Source organism: Equus przewalskii, chromosome 13 (genome assembly GCF_037783145.1).
Source record: "Equus przewalskii isolate Varuska chromosome 13, EquPr2, whole genome shotgun sequence".
Taxonomy (NCBI): Eukaryota; Metazoa; Chordata; class Mammalia; order Perissodactyla; family Equidae; genus Equus; species Equus przewalskii.
This window is the reverse complement of record NC_091843.1, coordinates 26,914,814-26,927,089: the sequence shown is the minus strand read 5'-3', so window position 1 is coordinate 26,927,089 and position 12,276 is coordinate 26,914,814. Positions and strand designations below refer to the sequence as shown.

Sequence of the window (12,276 nt, the reverse complement as noted above, 5' to 3'; positions counted from 1 at the left end):
GAAGCTCACCTGATGGGGCAGCCCCTGCCTCCAGTCCCGGCTCAAATGTGAAGCTGGTGGCTCAAAGCCCAGGGTTCAGACTACAGCTGCTGCCCTCTCTGTCCCCACAGGACCGCCCCCTGCCCTGCCATCCACAGACCTTTATATCAAAGTCCCTTTCCCTGTGCCTCCCTGGCCAGGTGGGGATTGGAGACTGAGACTTGCTAAGTTGCTGGCAAAAGTGGCACACAGACTCCAGCCTCCTGACTGGCAGTCTTGTCCTCTCTCCATACCAGGGGTACTTCACAGCCCCTGGGACAACCTTCAGGGGCAGATCACTGGCTGAGAGTAAGGGGACATGGGTTCTAGCCCCAGCTCTGTCACCTAGTTGTATAGTCCTGCCCCTCTCTGAGCCTCAGTTTCCTCATCTGTACATGGGGTGGGCAGGGCTGTCCTGGGAGCACTTCCAGGGCTGACACGTTGAGGCTCTCAGGACCCCGCTCCGAAGGCAGCTGTGCTGAGTTGGAACGCTGGGGTGGGGGTGGGGTGCTGGGGAGGGGCCCTAGGCGGGATGTCATGACTCAGCTCAGAGGAGGCAGCCAGCTCCAGGCCTGGGAGTGTGTGGGGGCACGAGGCATCTGGAGCCACGGACTGAATCCTCCCTCCAGCGGCTGTGAGAGTATGAGAGTGACGGTGGCACAGGCTGGATCCGGCAGAGCGTGGCCTATGTGGCCTTACCCCAAGTGGGCTGAGATGTAGGTGCAATCTTGCAGCATGGACAGGGGACCCCCATCCTGGCAGCCAGGCAGGAGAGCAGAGTCCATTGGGTGGGGAGAAGGTTACTGGTGGAGAAACCTGGGAAGGGGCTGAGGCTGTGGGGCTCCCACCTTCCCCTCGCAATCCTATGCCCCACTTCTACCTGTTGGTGAAGGTTCAGCACTGTACCACTACCCAGTGAATCTCCCACAAGCCTCAGGATCACATCGAGGCCAGAGAGGGTGAACAACCCGGCTCAAATCACACAGTGATACAGCTTGATCGCCCAGGCCCAACTCTCTGCCATGCTGCTTCTAGACACAGAGGACCTTCCTGTTTTCCAGGTACCTATGAGGTCCCCCAAACAAAGCAGCAGAAATCGGCTAAGCTGGGGCCTGGCATGGGCTCTTGCTGCTCTGGAAGTCCCAGTCTGAAGGAACAGGGCCGGTTCCATGGACCATCGTGCTGACCCCCTGCCCCTGCCCCTGCCCCCTCCAGCACAGGCTTGACCGCCTCCACTGCCCCACTGCGCGGCCCCCTCCTGTCTCCTCTCCTCCAGTCTGTCCCCTCCCTCCGTTCTCACAAAACCAGAGGAAGCTTTCTAAATACCTAGGGGACCTGGTGCTTCCCCAGCACCTTGGGGCTCTCCATCACCCCTGGGGAAAGGCCAGCTTCTTAGCCCAGCCTTTAGGAGCCTTCACGCCCGGCCCTGCCGACAGCTCATCACGACTGAGGGAAGGAGGTGGCTGCCCTCCCAGCTCCCCAGGGCCCATGTGAGGCCCCACACTCGTCATTCACTCTCTGCTCCTCTCCCCAGGAGGCCTCCCCAGGGACACAATGGAAAGAAATGACCTATTTTCTGGAAGTTCAAAATAAAACGAAACATCTGTCTGGATCGGAGCCAGGCTGATAAAGAACGGACTGATTCCCCCAGCCCGAGCCCCCCTCCTGCCGCACACCCCCTCACCCGCCAGAGCGTGTGTGCTGGGGGCAGGGGGAGCGAGGCAGGCCCAGCCACTTGGAACAGTTCGTGGGAAAGCGCTCAGTGTGTGCCTCAGGCTGACGGGGCCCAGGGGAGGGGGCTCGGGTCCTCACACAGGCTGGGAACAGGCCTGAGAAGGAGGTCAGTGAGGGAGGGAGGCCCATTGCACGCTCCTGTCCGCCCGCCTCCCCAGCAAACACTTCCTGTCTCCTCCGGCGCCTCGCTGGCCTCCCTGCCGGTCCCTGCGGCCACCCTCGGGGATGTACGGCCTGGCTCTGCCCAGACCCAGTGGCTCCATAGACCAGAGACCTCTGGCTCCCATCTGGGCCCCCCAACAGCCACTTCAAAAAGGAACAAGGCTTAGAAGGCCTTGAGAATAACAGCAGGAATAATAACGGCTGCCTCTGATTCAGTCCGCAACACCCAGCGCCTGGGCTCTGCCCTTTGTCCGCATGATCTCGGAACAATCCATGATGACACTGTTGCTTCTCCATTTTACAGATGAGGAAAGCGAGGCACAGAGAGGTTAAACCATTTGCCCAAGGTCACAGAGCTTGCCAGTGGTGGAGCCAGTGCTCAATCCTGGGCAGACCGACCCCAACACACAGCCTCAGTGGCCACATGACGGCCTCTCTGAGGCAGGAGGCAAAGATGACCACCCAGTGCCTGGCATGTAGTGTGACCTCCACACACCAGTCACCAGCCTGGTTCTCTGACCTCTCCTTCCAGTCCCAGCTCTCCTTTCAGCTGGGCGAACCTGAAGCTGGCAGAACCAGGGGCGAGAGTCACACTATCCTTCATGGAGCCCTACAACCTTGGGGTTGGGAGCGGCCCTTCAGTACTCCCTATTCACATCTCCCCCACCCTCTCTGCAGACAAAGGGCTTGTCCAGCCTACAGTTGCACACCTCCCATGATAGGGTTCTCACCACCTCACCTGCGGCCCATTCCATTCTTGGACAGTTCAGCATCCTCAGAGGTCAGGCAACTTGGAAATTTTTATTGCATTGAGCACAATCTGTCTCATTGTGTCCTCTACCCGTTAGTCCTACCAATGCCCCCCACAAGCCGGGACATCTTTCTTCCCGTTTTATTGTCCTGGTGCCCCCCAATCTGAAAACAAAGCTTCTACTAATTTGGAGTCAGCTACTCTGCTAAATGAGATGACCTGGGGATTTTGTTTTAACCTCATCACAATCCTGGGATGCAGGTGCAAATCATTATTCCCATTTCACAAGGAGGACACTGAGTCTCAGAGAGATCTGGTAACTTGCACAAGGTCACACAGCCAATAAGCAATGGAGCTGGGATGCCAATTCAGGCCTGCGTTGAAACCTGTATTCTGAACCACCATGCTAGACTGCCTGTCTCCTGCCCAGGGACAGGTCTGTCCACAGAGAAACACTCCCGCATGGGTTCACCATAGTGGGGTCCATACAGAATCCAGGCTCTCAGGGATGGAAGGCTCCTCAGAGGTCAGAGTCCCGTCCCTCCCCTCACTGAGCTGCGGAATGAGCAAGGGGCCTGCCCCAGTTCAGCCAGTAATTTGATGCTCAGAACCTTCTTGCAACTTCACTGCAGAGCCTGAGGCTCAGCACACAGGTTGGGAAGAGGAGTCCTTGCGGAGGACAGCCTGGGTCTGGCGGGGGCAGTGCCCAAGCAGGGGCTCTGGCCTGCCTTGAGACCTGTCCTAAGGGCCTCTGAGATGGAGTACCCAGGCAGTCCGTCTAGGTGTGTGGCCAGCTCTGCCACGGGCCTGCTGTGTTTGGGGTCCAGGCCTGCCCCTGCTCGGGCCCCAGCAGCCCCTTCCACTGTTCACGGAGGGTCGGGGCCTCTGCAGCTGCAGAGCTCCAGGCCTCCGCCATCCCTCGGCTGCCCTCCCTGCCTACCCCCAACCCCCCAGAGCCTCATCTCCGGTTGGTGCCATGGCAACAGAGAGCGCCAGGCCTTGGCAGCCAGAGGAGCCCCTGAGAGGGGTCCCAGGCTGAGGCTGGGGAGGGGGGCACGGCAGGCGCAGACAAGCAAACCTTCTGTTCCCCGGGCTGCTGCCAGCCCAGCATCAGCCACGGGCCGGGGTGGGGGCCGCGCAGAGAATGTGTTCTCAGAGCCAAGTGGGCAGGGGGCAGGCGGGCCTTGGGCCGTGCACACTGACCCACCAGCACGCGGCCTTCCCCCACCAGCCCAGAGCCCGCACATGGGGCAGGGAAGCCAGCTAGCGAGGGAACCTGCCATTAACTGGTGCCAGTGGCAGAGCATTGAGATTCCCCTCAGAGCCCTCCTGGGCGGCAGAGCTGGAGGGGAAGAAACTCCCACATTGCATCTCCCTCTTGCTTTCTCCCCATCTGTGCTCTCACTGTTTCTTCAGTCCTTCACCCTGATTCTCCCATGGCCAGTCACTCAGCTTCTCTGTGCCTCAGCTTCCCCATCTGTAAGTCGGGGCTCTTCGCTGAGTCTTTGAGGCCATCAAATGAGTTAATGCAAGTAAGATGCATAGAGCAGGGCCTGGCAGGCAGCCCCCTGCAGGGTTAGTGGCCGTGCTCTTCTTCATTCACCCTCAGAGGGTCACTCACTCACTCACACGGCCCTGAGTGCACAGCAAAACCGGCGAGGCTGGGCTGGTCAGCAAAGGGATGCATGTGGTAAATGAGGCAGGGAAAGCCCTCTGCGGAAGGACTCCTTAGGAAGTTATTGGTATTGTCAGCAGGCTCAGCCAGGGGTGGGGTGGAGGTCCTGTCCTGGTGTATTCAGGGATTTAGAGGCCAACCAGGACCAGAACCCAAGTCTAATGACTCCCATCCACTGTCAGCCAACGAGTTCTTTCCTATACCTTTGTCTTAGCCCCTTAATTTGATTCCCCGCAAATGAAGAAACCCACCTAACAATGTTTTGGGATGCCTCCAAGGTCCTAATATGAGATTGAGTTTATGGTAGATGCTCACTAGATGCTTACACAGCATAAGAGATCAAATGTCTGTGTAGGGCCAGCTTTTCTGGTCTTCAGGCCTGGGGGTCAGCTGTCCCCTAATAACTCAGGATCACTATGCGGGGGAGTTGGGATGGGCAGGCGGTGGGGACTCCTTCCCTCCGGGGATGCGACGAGACGGGCTGCTCAGGGGGCAAAACAGACTTTGGGGCCCTGATGCCAGTGGGCTGTGCCTGATGCCACCAAGGACACTGAAACTGGATGGGAGCCCAGCCAGCCAGGTGTAGCAGTCCCAGCCTGAGGCCACTTAATCCAGGTCCAAGTGCCAGTCCCACACCCTCAGAACTATGTGCCCTCTCTGAGTTTAACCTCCCTGAGTCCCAATTTCCTGGAAAGTGACATAAGTAACCTCCTTTTCCATCGCTGTGAGGGTTAGAGATGACGGCAAAAAGCACCTGACACACAGTAGGTGCTCGGTAAATGGCAGCTATTATGATTATGCGATTATGCCAGTGGGGAGGGGGCGGCCTTGCGCTGGGCCTCCGGGGTTGAGTGGGGTTCTCAGCAAAGGGCATTCCCCAGGGGCTCCGTATGAGCGTCAGGAAGTGGGGCTCTCAAGGCATCTGGGGAGATGGCAGGGAGAGAACTGTTAGGTAGAAATTGGGGCTCTTCGCAAAGAGGTAGGTGATGGCAAGGAAGGAGGGCAGAGGCCACCTTGGGGAAGGTTTGGGGAGCTGGGTAAGGATTTTGGCACCAGGAAGCCAGGTTTTCAGGGCATTGACTGAGGGTGGGGGGTAGCTGCTGGCTGGGCAGTGATAACGGTGCAAGTCTAGCGCCATGGGGTCAGGGACCTCCACAAACGAGAGTGACAGGAGCAGACTGGCATTTGGCGGGAGGCCGTGGATTAGAACGGAGGCAGCAAGGCCAGTTTTGGGGATGAAGCCGTCTCAAATCCTGCCTAAACTCCCTGGCAGGACCAACTATACGATCTGCGGGGCCGAGTGCAAAATGAAAATGGGGGGCCCCTTGTTAAAAAAATTATTAAGAGTTTCAAGCAGAGGCCCTCCTCTAAGCATGGAGCCTCGGTGACGGCACAGGTTGAGTGTTAATGAAGTCATTCCTGCTCTCTGGACTAAGAGGAGGTCATCCACCCATCAGTCTGTCTATCCATGTCTCCAGGCATTTCTCTATCACAATTTCACTGTCCGTCCTACAGACAGGCCCAGCCCGGGAGCTGAAAAGGACACTGGTGCAGGGGAAATGGCAGCAGCCCACAGTCTGCTGGGTCAAACATGAGCCTTTCCCTTCAAGCCCAATGCTCTGGGCTAGGAGGGGCTGGGGCTTCTGTGACAGGTTTATAAAGCTGAGCCCTGTCCCTCGGGGGTTGACCCTGAAATAGCCCACGCCCCCTGAGCCTCAGCCTCAGGAATGGAGAAGCTGGTGGGGTCACAGCCCTCACAGTTCCACTTCCCAGGAAGGAAGGTAACCAGGTCAACAACAGGGATGTGAAACAGCGACAAGAAACCCAACAGGGGCTCTTAGGGGCTAAGGACAGAGCTGGATGGGACCTCTGGGGGCACTGGGCTGCCCCTTGGCCTCCCCACCCCACTTCATATAAAAGGAAATGATGGCCAAAATGGAGAAGTGACCCGACCAAAAGCTCCATGGTCCAGAAAACTCCCTGGGGGGTTCCCACCCCTCATTGGGATGGCATCGCTCCTCTTCAGCCTCTCTCTGCCCTGTGGCCTCACCCCAGGGAGAGCTGGAGGCTGAGCTTGGACGACAGAGGTGGATGGGGAAGACACAGCACACAGGATGGCACAGAGGAAAGCCCAGGCCTGGAGGCTGGGTCCCAGCTCAGTGCTATAGCTAATGATCTGTGCGACCCAGGGTACATCCCTCCCCACTCTGGGCCTCAGTTTCCCACCCATACAATAAGGAAGGTGAACCAGGTGACTCCAAAAGTGCTTTCATCTTTGATGTTCAGGAACTGTCTGGCCCCCTGGCCCTGCTACCCCCACCTCCCAAGGGACAACTCTTTCCATCACAGGCCAGAGAAGCTGGTACCTCTGGTAGATGAAAGGTTTCGGGCACCGAGACATCAAATAGCCCTGATCTGAAGCGAGGAGAAGAGAGGGAATTAATGCAGCCTAGGCAATACACTTTGATCTCCAAACTCCTGCACTAGGCTGGGAGTGGGGTCCCCACAAAGCGTTTGGGAAGGGGGGCTCCTGGGGCCAGGGCCTGGGGTTCAGGAAACCCTTTTGCCTGAGGGCTCTGGGCCTGAAGTCTTGGGGGGGTCTTAAGGGGGGCTTCTAGTGTGTAACAAGTGTGTAAATTCCAGACCCCTCCCACCAGAGGTGGGCCTCTGCATCCATTGCCTTGGCTCTGGACCCCATTATTCGTCACCCACCATTGGGCCAGAGCCTTTCTTCTTCTTGAAATCAGAGCAGACGAGGTTTGAAAAATTAGCATTGGAAGGAACGTAAAGGGTCACGGCATCCACACACGCCCCTCAACAGGCACAGCTCCCGACCCCCCTTCCTCAGTTTCCCAGGATGATGGCCGTGGGCTCTGCGGGTACATGCTCTGAGAAACCGAGTGCATTAACGGGCCACTCTAATCGTCAGAAAGTTCCTCCTCATTATTGCAGGTTACAGTTTTCCATTAGTGGTCATTGATCCTGACCTCTTTCTGTAGTGTGTAGAAAAAGGGTAAGAAAAACCCTTTCATTGTGAAGTTAAATATGCATGATCCCTGAGCACACATCAGGGCTTGTACAGCTGCCAGTCGGGGCTGGTGTGGCTTGGAGTCCTGGAATTGTTTTAGGGCTGGAAGGAGCTCAGAGATCATCTCATTCAACCTCCTGGTTTTCCTGATGGGAAAACAGGCCCAGAGAGGGACTGACTCACCCACAGTCACACAGGATGGGTTCCAGGGTCTGATGACCACCTCTGGAACTCTGAGAGGCCCCCACAGCTGAGCTGAGGCACATTCTCAGCGATTATGCTGGATCCCCAGGGGTGGCCCAGACCCCATCCAGGGCTCTGGAGTCAGAGACACTGGAGTGCAAATCCCAGATCCTAGCTGTGCGACTTTGGACAACTAACTTAACCTCTCTGGGCACTTCCTCATCTGTAAAACGGAGAGAGTTTATGTCTACTCCTCAAGGTTGCTGCGATGATTAAATTAGTTTAGCAAATATTTATTAAGCACTTACTGAATGCCAGGTCCGTTCCACTGCTGAGGAATACAGCACGAACTTTGTGGTAATGGACGTAAAGCGGAGTGAAAGTGCTCAGACAGGCTTGGTCCCTGTTATACCATCCTGCACATGCTGCTTCCCAGCTGAGGCACTGCAAGCTTGGACCCTGGGGAGTACCCCAGGGGGGACTGTGGGAAACAGTGGAGGAAGATCTCCCCCCTTCCACGGGTCCACTGCCCACAGTGTTCGGAACCATGTGCAAGAAAGAGGGTGGGCAGGAGGGTGCCTTTCAGGGATGTCTGGGGCCCCTCTCACCCTTTCTCCCTCCCCACCACACTCAGCAGCCTGTCCTGAGAAAAACGCTGAGTCCCCGGCTTCAACCCAGAAGGCAGCTGGCCTCAGAGTCAGACTTGCCTGGAGGACAGAAGTGGGCCTTGAGAATACCCATGCTGTCCAGGTCCCTTCCGTGGGCATAGCCCTTTGTGGGTTGTAGAGCAATTTCACAGCCAGGTTGTCCTGTGCAGGAGGCGGGGAGAGCAGCGGCCCTCTCTTAGCCAATGGCATTAGGTCCAGCCCTGCGAAGTGCAGGAACTGTGTGCCTTACCTATGCCGTTCCCTCATGGAGCCTCCACACCGCCCGGCCACTCACTGAGGAGGGGCCTGACGCCCAGAGTCACAGCCAGAAACTGAATGGGGGTTACTGCACGGTCACCCAATGCCCAAACCTGATATTGTTTACCCGTGGTGCCCACTGCCTTCCAGATGCGGACGCAGCCCGGAAAGACGACGTGGGGGCCTGAGGTTGGCCATACATGGATTCGAGTCGAGCCAGGGCGAGCACCGGGTCTCCTGACTCTGAATCCACGGTGCTTTCCACTGCCCCACATCTGTGGGCAATTACAAGTCTCAGCTCTTCTTCCCACAGAGGCGGGAGGGCTGCCTGATCGCCACTGAGGGGACGATGCTGACCAGATGCTCTCCTTCCTCACTCAGGACCAAACCAGGGCCCAGGTGGGCCTGGGAGCAGGTCAGGCCCGAAGCTGAACGTTCCACCTCAGAAGCAGCTGGTGCCAGGAGCAGGCTCTGAAGGAGGGTGGAGACTCTCTCCCCTCTGACCAGGGGCTCCCTGGGTAGCCAGGGGCGTAAGTCTTTGGATTCAGGCTGACCGCAGCCTAAATACTAACTCTACTAACTGTGAGACCCTGGGAAAGTCACTTAGCTTCTCTGAGCCTCGGTTTCCTTGTCTGCAAAACAGTGGTAGTAATACCCATTCTGCAGATCTGCTGTGGGGACTGTGAGGCGTGTGAGGTCCCAGGCTCTGTGCCTGGCATGGGGTAAGCGCTCAGTGACAGCGACCAAGATGGTCCTCATGTCCCCGAGTGAGTGCTGTGGACTCAGGGTGCTCCTGCCTTGAGGCAGGGGAGGCCTGTGTGACCTCAGAAGATCTCACTAGACGTCTCTGTGCACTTCGGAATCACAGAGGCAGGCAGGGACACTCCTCCCTGTTTGACATAGAAAAATGCAGCCTAGAGGAACTGCGTGATGTTCTGAAAGGGCATCTGAGGGAAGACGAGAGGCCTGGGTCCTGGTCTCATATTTGGGAACAGAAGGTCTTCAATGAGTCCCTCCTCCCTTTCACTAGCACATTTTCTCAGCCCCACTGCCCGCCCGGGACACTGGGGACAGAACATGAGGTGGGGAAGCCCAGGTCCTGAATGATCTCTGATGTGCAAAACAGAATGCAAACAGGAAGAGAGGGCCAGGCAACAAGGCTCCAGTGCAAAGGGCATGGAAGCACTTGGAAGACTGGAAGAACCCCGGAAGGCTGCCTGGAGGAGGTAGAGGAGGGAGGGTCCTTGAAGGAAAAGCAGAGGTGATGAGGAAGGGCATCTAGCAAATTCCTTCTGGGAATCCTGGGATCGGACTGGCAGGAACACAGGGCCCACGTTTGGAGTGATGGGACAGGGAGCTTACTGTCTCCCTGAGCTCTGCCACTTACTACTGTATGGTTCAGTTTGGTGGCTGCTGTGAGCCTCAGTTTCCTCGTGCAGAAAACCAGTCTCTGCCCCTGGGGCCGCTGGTGAGCCTTACATGAGATCATGCTTACAAAGCACGCCGCACAGCCCTGGCAGGCAGTGAGTTTCGATCAGCGGCAGCCGCTGTTAGGAGTCTGGGCTTTCTACAGGGGAGAATCACGGAAGGAATCGCGGTCAGATACATGTTTTAGGATGGAGTGGAGAAGGGGAAGTGTCTGGAAGGAGGGAGAGAGCGAGGAGGCCCGAGCAGCTGCCTGGGACCAGAGGAAAGGACCCAGGAGCTACCCCCTTTCTCCACAGAGGGACCCTCAGATCTGACAGACCCCCAGCCCCCGCTGCGTGACCGTAACCTCCAGGATGGGCCTGCCACAGCCCGGGCCCCCTCTCCTTCACACGTTCCCAGCCCCTGGGGGTTTGAAGGACATCTTAGGAATCTGGAAAATTTGCAAATCCATTTAAATCCCCAGAGGTTGCCTGGCGGCGGACTGGCCCACAGCCAGACGGATTCTTAGGGACAAGGCTTGGGCCCAGGGACAGGGGCTTTGGTTCCGAGGTCCTGTCCCTTGCTAGGTCCCCTTTCCATATACCCTGCTTGCCATCTCCCACTTCCCTTCTCACACCCCTCGCCGCTCTCCCCACCTCCCACAGGCGGTGCTGTGCTTGGGAGGCCCCCCGCGGGGCACCCCGGAAACCTCTAGGGTTTGCTTGATGAGGGCAGGGCGCAGCAGGCTTGAGAAGGCCGGGGTCGCCAGCCAGCCGAGAAGCAGCCTGAGCAGGAGAGAGGAGATAACTGTCTCCTCGAGCCCTGATGTCACCCTCAGCCTCCAGGCCTCCTCCCATCTGGTTTCGTTAAAAATATTTTCCATTTTTTGACCTATTCAAAAAGGCGCAGGCTGGGGCAAGGGGACAGGACAAGCGGTGGGAGTTCCCCCCTCTCCCAGCACTTACCTTGGTGCTGCTGCCTTCTGGGGTAGGCACTGTCCCAGGCTCTGGGCTGTCACCCCCTCCAGGAAGTCCTCCTCACGGCCCTCTCGCTGTATCAGAAAGGCTTTGCTGGACCCGAAATGGGGCAGTAGCTGGGGAGGAGGGCAGGGGGGACTGTTGCAGTCTCCCAGAGCCTCAGGAGAACGGAGGGAGTGGGGGGCTGCAGGGGTAAGGAGTGGCCTCACTCCCAAAGCATCCTTTGGGAGGAGCAGGGCTGCCAGGAGAGGCCGCCCTGGGTCTGGCTGGCTGTGTCGCAGGGCGCAGGCCGCTGCCGGGCGCTGGTCAGAGGCGCCTGGCTCTCTCCTTGTCCTCGTCCTCCTCCTCTCTGGCTCCAAGTTGCTCACAGAGCGATCCTGGGTCCCAGATGGGATGGGCAGGGACTGCGGCCGCTGGCAGCCCCAGGAGCTCACACCACTGTGGGCTTCCCTGCCCCCCCACCACTTTGGGGGAAAGGCTGTAGGGCGGCCTCTGATTGGCTCAGCTGGGAGAAGGGGGGTGGTGGGGCGGGGAGGGTGGACGCGTGCGTCTGTTTTCAATTTCAATTTTTTCCCCCTCTCTTTCTTTTCCCCCAAGTTTCTTGTTTTTCTTCCTCTTTTCCCTCTGCTTGCTCCCTCCCGTCGCCTGCTCCTTCAGGATGTGAGGGGATGTTTAGAAATTCCGCAGCCCACGCCAGCCGCTGAGTCACTTTTATTAAAGAGTGGCCCGGCCCCACTCGCCTGATGCCTGTCTCGGGTGGCGGCCTCCCCTTGCCATGGCACATAGGAGCAGGTCCCTTCTCTGTGCCTCAGTTTCCCCATCTATAAAGGGAGCTCTGATAACCTACATGGTTGATTCAGTCCACATTCATTCATTGAACAAGCGTGTTCAGCACTACGAAGTGCTAGACACTGTGCTGGGTGTTGGGGACACAGGAGTGTGTAAGACACAGTCCCTCACCTCAGGGGCGCCCAGGCTAGTGGGAGAGACAGACAATGCACAGGTGGGTACTCCGAGGGAGGGCAGGGGGCTCAGAGAGCATTTAGAGGGGCACCTAACTGAGGCTTGAGGGAATCAAAAAGGGCTTCTGAGAAGAGGTGACTTGGAAGAGATGGAAAGACCTTCCAAGATTATCAGTTGCTTCTCAGAAGAAGAAAGCAAAGCCGAGGAGTGATGGCGCAAAGAGGGAAAGAGCCTTGCTCAAGGCCACTCACATACCTCAGATTCCATACATATTCCCTTCTATCATCTCAAGCCCCCGGAGTACCAGCAAAGGGTTATTTCCCCATTCTATAGATGAGGAAACCGAAGCCCAGCAGAGTGAAATGAGCTGCCCAAGCTCACACAGCAGTGGCAGAACTTAAGCAGAATCAGGTCTCATGGGTTACATGCTGGAACAGACGCAGGGATCTGACCCAAGGGATGACCCACGTTGC

General features: G+C 57.5%; 1 protein-coding gene across 2 annotated transcripts in view; it reads right to left on the bottom strand.

The window, feature by feature from the left end:
* The window catches only part of PDGFRB (platelet derived growth factor receptor beta), a 37,919-nt gene extending 26,363 nt beyond the window's left edge, over nucleotides 1-11,556 (bottom strand). The window contains exon 1 of one of the 2 annotated variants that reach the window (XM_008517259.2): nucleotides 10,829-11,556. The gene's annotated coding sequence lies outside the window, so the exon portion shown is untranslated. The remainder of the gene's footprint in view (nucleotides 1-10,828) is intronic. The other variant, XM_008517258.2, reaches the window with a different exon arrangement.
* Nucleotides 11,557-12,276: the final 720 nt, after the last annotated feature.